This window comes from Triticum aestivum, chromosome 3D (genome assembly GCF_018294505.1).
Source record: "Triticum aestivum cultivar Chinese Spring chromosome 3D, IWGSC CS RefSeq v2.1, whole genome shotgun sequence".
NCBI classification, from domain to species: Eukaryota; Viridiplantae; Streptophyta; class Magnoliopsida; order Poales; family Poaceae; genus Triticum; species Triticum aestivum.
This window is the reverse complement of record NC_057802.1, coordinates 10,674,901-10,684,115: the sequence shown is the minus strand read 5'-3', so window position 1 is coordinate 10,684,115 and position 9,215 is coordinate 10,674,901. Positions and strand designations below refer to the sequence as shown.

At 46.4% G+C, this 9,215-nt stretch overlaps 1 pseudogene; it reads right to left on the bottom strand.

The window, feature by feature from the left end:
• Window positions 1-3,053: 3,053 nt before the first annotated feature.
• Window positions 3,054-6,513, bottom strand: LOC123073729 (E3 ubiquitin-protein ligase SINA-like 7; annotated as a pseudogene).
• Between the last annotated feature and the right edge of the window lie 2,702 nt (window positions 6,514-9,215).

Here is a 9,215-nt window from a genome sequence, read left to right as displayed (position 1 = left end):
AAAAGATCCCAAGGAGTATGCGGCCATGACTGAAATGCTCCAGAAGTAAGTTCAATCGATCATTATCGCACCATATCGGCAACTTTGTTCATTTCCTGATATCAAGTATTATTTTCTTTGTCTCGCAGGGTTTGGAAAGTATTCACCGCAGAAGCTCCGGGACTGCCGGGGGAGCTGCGATTTACACACCCGAAAGTAAGTACTACTAGCTAGTTCCGCGCATCTCCCATTGATTCTAGCTAGTTTCATCAATACCATTTATAATGCTTGATTATCAGTTTGATTGACCTCTATTTCTCGTAAAGTGGTTGTGGCAGGAAGGCGGGAATAATTTTTGAGGATACTACGTTTGCGAGTACATCTACAAAGCGACGACCTCTAAGCGGGGCTACTCTAAAGAAGATTATGAAGTGCGTAAGCAATAATATTCATAACTTTATTTTATTACCATCATTTCTGTTGAGTTTCATTCATATATATGTATTGACCCCCTTCTTAAAATTAGCTTTGGCAGCTGCGGGGTGAACTCCTACCACAAGATCGCATAAAAGCAATTCAAGAGGAATTGGCGGGATTCTTTCTTGACCACGTCATAGATAAAGACGGAGAATACCATGTGGAACTTGACATCAGATGTTAGGGATTGTAAGAGATCTTATATTGTACATATGTAGCTAGTAGCGTCGGATAGATATACGAAAACTTGTTGTTCGACCAATCTCTCGGAGAAAGAGAGGTCGATCACTTCTCTTTGTATATGTTCATGACGATCTTGTGTACTTAATGGTTTCCTTCATTTGCTTACTAGCTAGCGTGTCGAGTCCTCTCTATACGTATAGTATGTAGCGTCGACCAAGCACGGAGATAAGAGAGGACACTTCTCTCTATTAGCTAGTTAATACAATATATGAAACCCCTAAATTAACCCTACAAAACCCCCAACCCCCCCCCCCCTAAAAAAAACAAAAACCCCAGCCTCTGAACTGCTGACGCGTGGATGCCTTTTGGTCCCGGTTGGTGCTACCAACCGGGACAGAAGGCCCTCCTGCCTGGGCAAGCCGCAGCGGCCATGTGGAGCCCCATCTGTCCCGGTTCGTAGGCGAACCGGGACTAAAGGTACTGGGCTTTAGTACCGACCATTTAGTCCCGGTTCCGGAACTGGGACAAATGGGCCTTATGAACCGGGACAAATGGGTCTTTTTCTACTAGTGTTAGTACATCTGGACAAATATTACTTCGTTTCTATAAGACATGACCAACAACATGATCTTATGAAATTGTTTGTTGTGATTCTTTTGTAGATGCTCCGGCAAAATATGAACGCTCTGAAGAGGTATATCTAGAGCTCGTGTCCACGGAGACCATCTTCTACTCCAAGAGTGTGTGGTGCTTGTTGTTTATGAACTTATCTGAACTTGGAACTCATGCTTGCTTGTGAACATTTGCTAGTATATGGACTTGTATGGTGGTTTACCATGAAATTGGAACTCATGGTTGGTTGTGAGCTTGGACTCATGCTTTTAGTTGTGAACTTGTTTTATATTGCTAAGTCCTCAGCGGTGCTATGTACATGTTGCTTATATTGCTTGCTGGACATTTACTATTGGATATGTATATATGATGTACGAACTGCAGGGTTGTCCCAATAGAAAAAGAATTATGGGATATAAGGCAGTATTGAACTCGGTTTACACATTTAAACCAAGCATACCACTCAGCTTACTAGACACGTGTTAGTTCTTGACTAAATGGAATTGCCTGTGCATGTAGAAGCCGAGAGGGCACCTCGGCTTACATCTAACCTATAAACCGTGCCAAACCTACGAGGATCTCAGGCTTAGATATAAGTCGTGCTCGTGTACTAACACACTCGTCTTATAGATGGGCACGTGGTTGCTCCGGGTAGGGAAATAAAGCCGAGCAGGGCACGACTTACTTTTAAGCAATGCATGGACAAGGTTCCCAGCTTACCTATAAGTTGTGTACATATGTAATACACCCGGCTTATATCTGGGCACATGGCGGCATGGGGTTGCTCCGGGCAGAAAAGTTAATCGGAGAGTGGCAATCGGCTTACAGAGAGGCCACCGGGCACTCCATCTCCGTCCGGTGGCCGTCATGTGCCTTTATTTTGCCTAGAGGCAGGGTTTTGGTATAGGCTTATAGATAAGCCAAGTCCCTGTGGAAAAGATCTTGGCTTATCCTGAATTGCCGGTATGATGTAAGCCGAACATACTAACTAAGTCGGGTGCCACACTTAGCTTAGTAGCCGAGGTTAAAAAGGCCTTCATCGAACTCGGCTTATTAGTATTTTTTCTCTAGAGATTGGACTAGATGAGACCTGGGTAATTTTGCAACTTGAACACCGAAATTGCTTCACACACGATACAGCATGAACGATCTGCGAACGATGCGTTCTCTACGCATCATCAGCTAAAAAAAAAACAATCGCCTCCTGCATGCACGGACGCGGTTGGAGCTGCCACATGGGATCGTCTCGGCTGCTGGGTTGTCATGTGTATAGCAGCGCTGTAATTCAAAACTGGACACTATATAGTAGGAGAGGGTCAAATAAAGGAATTCTCTCATATAGTAGATATGTGTACATGGTCGTTGTGATTCCTAAACCAGTTTTTTAGCACAATTTTGCACGCTGGCTATCTTTTCATAGTATCACACCCATTCTGCCAGTATATAGAATAGGTTCGACAATAGATCTACATGAAACTGATTCGTAGAATAAGCTGCATGAATCTTCGACTCAGCAAAGTTATCACCTAATAACCAGATAGCACTAGATTTTCCAAGTTCAACAACTCAAAAGACAAAGAAGCAAAGAGCAACCACTAGGCAAATTCACCCGCAAAAAAAAAAACACTAGCCAATTAACTACTACTACTTGAATTACACATTATCAAACATTTCAGGGTGAGAATTACTTCTTTTCTTTGCATGTTTGGATAAGGTAAGTGGCATCTAATTAACCGATATCTGCGACCTCGGAGGCAAAGGGGCCTTCTCATGACCAAACTGCAGTTGCATGCTGCTACCCATGCAGACAAAATTGCCACAAGAATATTCACCGTCAGCCGACTCTGAAATGAGCTAGCAAAATACCATCCAGCAGCACTAACCCAGCATTTTCCTATTACATCAGCAACAGCTAGAGGCACTGCGGCAGGAACTCAAACGCCAAAACAGAAGGAAACAACCAGTCTTACCAGGAAGTCTGAGATCTTGAGACTCGATATGTATATCCTGGAACAAAAACAGTGAAACCAGACAAAAAAGACATGTCCATAGTATCCAGAACAGGGTCTTTCCTCCTCATCATCCTCGTCCCCGTCCTCGCCATGGCCCTTGTCCTCGTCCTACTGCTCCTCCTCTTCCTCCTCTGCCTCCTCTTCTTCCTCGTCCTCTTTCTCCTTCTCGTCGAGACGTATCAGCAGCAGGAGCAGCATTAGCAGGGGCAACAGGGGCAGCAGTAGCTGGGGCAACAGAAGCAGCAGGAGCGGTGGCAGCAGCAGCAGCAGTAGCGGGGGCAACAGACGCAGCAGTAGCGGGGGCAACAGCAGCAGCAATAGCATTTTTAGTATAAGGCATTCCTTGAAGATCAGCAGTCAGGCCCTTCCCTTGAAGACATGATCTGCTGAGAATGGTGGCTCTGAGCATGATACCGTTTCCATCATCAGAAATCTTTCCCTTGGGAATTATTAAGTCATACACTGCGGGTAGTCCATCAGAGAGTGAAGAGCTTCTTATGAGGCAATTTGTACTTTCACAAGAGCCGGTGGTTAAGCAGTCGTATTCCATATTACATTTGAACTTGGGTTCCATAACTATTGGTTGGACGCAGAGGACTGAAATGGCATGTCCAAAAGGCTCTGATGCCATGCTGAGCAAGAAAAAGTAGCCGGTGCATCGCAGAACATGTAAGCCTGGTTGTAGGCGAAGATACACCGTGCCGGAGTCTGGGAGAGTTGTTGACGGACACTTGTGTTGGGTAGTGAAATGGTCCAGGAGCACCTTTGTTGACCCAGCGAAGCCACAACCAGACTGTGGGCAGAAGCATGGGACATACGGGCATGCCTTCTTGTGTTCTTCTTTCTTGTAGTAGGTGACCTTCTCCGCACATCCATACTTGTCATTGGAGCAAGCAACTTTGGCTTCTTGAACGACATGTTCCATCCCAAAGCAGCGATTGAAGGAAGTTTCGATAGAGCACACGGGACATTTCTTGTCCACCTTCGCACAGCAAGACGGGCATATAAAATGCCCCACAAAACACTGTGGAATAGAAAGGATCCTCATGAGAACAAATCTTGCCAGAAAGAAAGAACAGAAACACTACACGACAACATGATAGGTTAGTACCACACATTTCATTATGTCAGTTACCATAGCTATCATGTAAGATTACATAAGAAACACATTTTGCCAAGTAGCACCCATCCAATGATTGATTTATCAAAGCTCTTCTTTTATCTTGAACACTATCGTAATTGAAATAAAACCTTAAGTTTAAAGACAAGTTAACATGTACATACACGTGGTGCATTTACCTGGAGTATTGGAGGCCTGAGGGGCTCAAAGCAGATGGGGCAGTCAAGGGTCTCCACCCCCCATGGTGACCTTCAGCTTCTTTGTGCTGTTCTCTCCCTCTCTATCGGCTTCAACTTTTCTATTGCTAGCATTAGTATTACTACCATCCATCGCCAACAACATTCCAAGGTACCCTCACTAGCTTGCGAACTCAACCAAGATACAAAACGTTTGCCTGTTCACAAGATACATAGATAAAAGTCATGGAACTGACAAAGTGACAGGCGTTAAGCTAGAAAGGCAATTATTTTGGGCAGAATAGCAAAGGAAAAGCAGCAGAACAAGTAAACATTTAGAAACAGACTAATAAACCAATGGGTTCAGCACTACAATTTAACACATTTGTTGGTTTTTCTTGTTTTCGGAGAAAATTGTACTTGAGCTGATTTTCCTTAATAGGACAACAATGCAAATGTAAGTAATCTGACGGAGAAGCAGTAAAAGAAGAAATTTATGCGGGTTAGAAGTTTGCTCTGGCATAGCGTAGCAGTGTGACTCCGGCGATGGAGGCACATCCTACATCAAGAGGGATACAGCCGTACCTGAGCTACCTGGTCGCTTCGGGGCCTATCCACTACAAGACCTAGTCACCATGGCCGACCTCAAGGTCGTCGTTCCACAATTTCAAAGCAGAATTCAAATTCAAATATATTTTTCAAGCATAGAAATGACATAACCGCTGTTTACATTGTTGCTTAAGTTAAGCAACATTGGGCATTGCCTTCCGCTATGCACTGAATTAGTACAATAAGAAGAAGGGGATGTAATACATAGTTCCATCAGTGCATCTTTTGTAATTATAAAACTACAGAATTTCTATGTTTCGTAAACATTTATTTGGGCAGAATAGCAAAGGAAACAAGCCAGAAAGGCAATTATTTTGGGCAGAATAGCAAAGGAAAAGAGTACTATTTTGGGAAAAATAGCAAAGGAAAAGCAGCAGAACTAGTAAACATTTACAAACTGGCTAATAAATCGATGGGTTGGGGACTGCAATTTAACACATTTGTTGGTTTTTCTTGTTTTCGGAGAAGATAGTACTTGAACTGATTTTCCTTATCAGGTCAACAATGCATATGCAAGTAATCTCTAGAGAAGCAGTAAAAGAAGAAATTTTTTCGGGTTAAAAGTTTGCAGTGGCATAGCGTAGCAGTCTGAATCGAGCTATGGAGGCATGTCCAGCATAGAAAGGGACAGCCGTACCTGAACTGCCTGGTTGCCTCGGGGCCTATCCACAAGAAGACCTAAGTCACCATGGCTGGCCTCAAGGTCGTCGTTCCACAATTTCAAACATCATAATTCAAATTCAAATATATATTTTTCAAACATAGAAATGGCATGTCCGCTGTTCACATTGTTGCTTAAGTTAAGCAACACTGGGCATTGCCTTCCCCTATGAACTGAATTAATGCTATAAGAAGAAGGGAATGCAATGCATGGTTTCATCAGTGCATCTTTTGTGTACTGTTATAAAACTACAGAAATTTAAATGCAGCAGAATATGGTGGCGGAATATTTTGATTGTTTTGCAGGGTGTCGGTGCTGCCCAAAGCAGAGGAGATCTAACTGCCAAGGTCACGCTGGATGAACAGTACTAGTGGTGCTGTGACAGACGAGAAACAGAATCCTAAATTGCAGAGAGGGGGACGGGGACGCGACCTGCTTCGGGCGACGAAGGCGTCTGGTGGCAGGCGACGGGGATCCGGTGGCCGGAGTGCTAGGTCAGGGAGAGGCGACCTGCAACGGACGGCAGGGGAGCTCTGGCTTCCGTGCACGGGGGTGGCAGGTGCTGGCGGAGACGGGAGGCTCCCGTGCGCGGTGGAAAGCAGAGGCAGGCGGAGGTGCTTCGGCGTCCGGTGAAGCAGGGGATAGCGGCGGGCGGAGAAGGCAGTCATCCGAGGCGATTTTCATGGCAACCCTAGCTTATCCCTAAAAAAAACTTTAATTCCTTAAAAATGTTTATTTTGAGGAGTTAATCACATCTGGCCGAACTCTTAGTCGATTATTATTTAACTACTTCAAATTTTAAGTAGTTAAGCTTAAAAATTTGAGCCACTTTCTCATTTTTATTTAAGGAGACGCCACAAGTTTCCAGGGAAAAAATCATTCTCCTCTGCCTGTGTGACGCCCCCTCTTCCCGTCCGCCGCCGTCAGACACATGACACTGGCTGCTCATCGTCCTGGTGACCGTTAAAATAGAAACTCCCCCTACCCACCACACCGCACCTTCAACCCCCTTCACTAGCACCGGAATCCTGGTGACGGCAACAAATTTTGCGACCTGCTCGGAGTGCCACAGGTGGCAAAGGAGATTGGCGAGCTCGCGCTCAAGGGTGTCGATGTGTTGCCCCGTGGCCTCCAGGATGGGCAAATGTGTGTGCACTGGCGCAACATTGCATCTCGCTCGAGGATGTCAATGAGTGTCATGCTAGGGGCATGCCCTGCGGTCGAGGTGATGTTCAAATCAGGGCATGAGCTTTCCACCACCACAGGTCAGGCCGGGGCAGTTGACGGCCTCTAGGACACGCTGTGAAGCCAACTCCAACCGGCCAACACAAATGGACGGAAGATTTTTCTGCTTTTTGTCCATTTGGGTCGCCAAACGGAGGGCACCCGGCCCATGTCTGCCCTCCAGTGGCCGCATCACCCAACAGGACAGCCCATTTGGTCTGTCCTATCCATTTTTTTCTTCGACTAATCAATATTTGATATACTATCATCAAACATAGCATGCCATCAATGTGCTATATTTGATGATATATGGTTAATTCGTTCGGCTTATTAATTTGGGTTTCTAGAGTTTTGGTTTCTGTAAAATAACAACCGGAATAATCACAATAAAAATTGCCACCGAACCTTATGAACCGAAATTTGTCAGTTTGGTTTGTTCGGTTAACCGCAAAACAGAAATATGCGTGCAGCATCTATATATACTCCCATCCTCAATATATCTCTCGTACTCGTACGCATGGAGGCGGATTAGGAGCACTCGGCGACGAGCCCCATCGAAATCACGTCCGCCCTCTCCAGTCTCTAGGGATCTGTGTAACTTTGGAGGAAATGGTTGTTGCCGGTTAATACGCGTCCGGTCGTACAAGGCAACAGTATGTACTTGTGCTTCGGCATTTAATATATATATATCTGCAAAGGAAACATTAGGCCGTCAAGCGGGGACAGGCTCGGAGACTCAGAGGACGCCGGCCATGCACAGCCAAGCTCCAGGACATCGGGCACGCACAAGCCCAGGTCAAGGATGCCGGCCACGCGCAAGCTCAGGTCCAGGTCGCCGGCCACGGCGAGCATGAAGCCGTCAAGCGGGGACAGGCTCGGAGACTCGGAGGACGCCGGGCACGGACAAGCCAAGGTCCAGGACGCTGGGCATGGACAATCCCAGGTCCAGGACGCCGGCCACGACGAGCATGAAGCCCACGACCTTGACCAGGGCGAGCACGGTGTACATGACATTGTTGCCTAGGTAGAGCATGGGCATACCGAGCTTGACGGCGACGGGGATAACCAGGACGCGGACAACGTATGCTAGGAGGCAGTGCCGGCGGCGATGTTGTAGATGGCCGTGGGAACGCAGAACATGGAGTCGACGCCAAGGCAGACGCGGTGCCGAGAACGCGGCAAGCACAACAACAACAATGTCTACCATGCAATTGTCTTCGTCCTCGCTTTCTTCACACACGTTGTCACTGGTCTCCAGAACGCATGCTTGGTGTCGGCGGCCATGGCGGACGTGCTGTCGTTGGCCATGGCCGCATAGGACACAACAAGCTCGATGGGGAAGAATCGGGTGTCCTGGAGAAGAAGGGCAGTGATGGGACGATGTGGAGTGGGGATGCATTGAAAGCTAGGTTGGTGGGTGTTGGCGGTTCTTGCAGATAGCGTGTGGAGTCATTTGATACAAAAAATGCTAGAGAGCTATACATGGTGCAAATTCATCTATAGTACATATGATCCTAATATAGTGGCTGGAAGCCCAAGACGATTCAATGAGAGTGATTACAGTGGGCGTAGTCACCGGGTGCTCCAAGGCACTTTCGACGTACGCATTGATTATACCCCTCTATCATTCTCAATATACTTCATTAAATATTTTAAGATACCCCAATACGAGTTTGGTTGAAAAAATATCATTTATGATGTACTTTTTGTAATATACCTTTTTCACATCCGAACAAATTAGTATATACGTAAACCTTTTTTTTTTTGAATTTTCACGGGGGGAGGGGGGCCTCCGCCACCTGAATATATTACGTAAAGAGGCACAGCCCCTGAGGTCAGATTACAGAGAGATGGAGAGAATTACAGAGAGATGGGGAGAAATTACATCAGACCAACTCACGAGCTCTAAGCACAGACAACCAGACATCAATGTGGGAATGATCAGCAGCCTTCAGCCGTGCACGCCAGAGCACCACGTCATCCCGACAGGCCTTCAACATAGCAACAAGGGACTGTGAATCCTCCCTGAAGACGACAGAATTTCGCCGCTTCCAGAGCCTCCAGCAGCAGAGGAGGACGAAGGCGGCCGGCGAGGCAGCACCGACTGTCGGGGAAACGTCCAGGAGGTGAAGAGACCCAACCACAGCTCCGTTCGGCGACAC